Source organism: Tupaia chinensis, unplaced genomic scaffold, assembly GCF_000334495.1.
Source record: "Tupaia chinensis unplaced genomic scaffold, TupChi_1.0 Scaffold000228_1, whole genome shotgun sequence".
NCBI lineage: Eukaryota > Metazoa > Chordata > Mammalia > Scandentia > Tupaiidae > Tupaia > Tupaia belangeri.
The window spans coordinates 3249047-3250176 of record NW_006159703.1 but is presented as its reverse complement, the minus strand read 5'-3'; the positions used below and the strand labels follow the sequence as shown (position 1 = coordinate 3250176).

Genomic DNA, 1130 nt, shown 5'->3' with positions numbered 1-1130 from the left:
AAGCCCCAAGGTCCAAATTGATCATTTGTAAGGAGGCAGAAAGCAGTTCTCCATCTCCTGGGTCACTTAATGGAATAGATGCACAGATGTGTCTTGGGAAGGGTTTTGTTTATCTTAGAACCATCTGGGATTGGTCTCTGCTCAGAAGAGATGGCCAGAAAAGAAGAGTGGGCCTTCTTAGTCCACTAGATAACATTAACAATGAGAACCATTATTCATTCTTTCAAAGAACATTTCCTGAGCTCTTTGTGCCAGGCACAAAGCCCTAGAAGTGAGCCAAAACAGATGCATTCCATAGCTCACAAGTACTTCAACTGTGCCTCCATTTCAGAAGTTGTCCAGGGCTCAGAGAATGTGGTGGATGGGCGTGGGAACAATGTTTAAACCGACCCTCATCTCAGACCTGTTAGCTTTGTAATGGCGGTACCATTTCATGAGTGCTTGCTACTATATTCCATGCACTGGTAAGTCCTCTAGTACATTCTCATTTAATCTTCTCCTAACTTTAAAGATAGAATTATCCTCTCTGTTTGACAGATGAGAACGCTGAGAACTCAGAAGGATTAGGTCACTGGCCTAAGGATCATAGCTACTAATAGGGACAACCACATCTTTGTACCTAGGGCAATGTGCCTCAGTAGGCCTCTTTACCAAGACATGTTGTATCTGGGGTCTTTGTTCCCTAAGTCCAACTGCAGGCCCCTGAGGAGGCTGTGATCCAGCAGTGCAAGGCTCCAGCTGTTGTAATCTCAGACTGAATGTTGTCTCACTGGTGGAGGAGGCGAGCTAAGTATGCTGTTTCCTCCTACTTATGTCCAAGAAGGCTAGTCAACCAGCTTCCTGACAGCACCTTCTCCCCAGTCTCCCGTGCATCAGAGATAATGAAATCATTTTCCATGGAGAACGCACATGCCTGGCTCCTCTGAGAGGTTGGAAGTGTCACTTCTCCCTCTTCTAACATTTTCTGAGCAGCAGCCTGAGAGCCCTGCCCTCCTGTCTCCTGCCCTAGAATCTGTTCTTGCCCTGGTGGAGGCAATGGATTCCGACTCAAAGCCCCTTCTCTCAGCACCTTTCCTCATGTGGCTCTTTAGTACAGAAGTTTGTCTGATTCTGCCCGTCTACCCTTTCCC

The 1130-nt window shown here is 46.9% G+C and overlaps 1 protein-coding gene across 2 annotated transcripts in view; it reads left to right on the top strand.

Moving 5' to 3' along the window:
- DPYSL3 (dihydropyrimidinase like 3) overlaps nucleotides 1-1130 on the top strand; it is a 131414-nt gene that overhangs the window by 105044 nt on the left and 25240 nt on the right. The gene's annotated exons all lie outside the window — the stretch shown is intronic.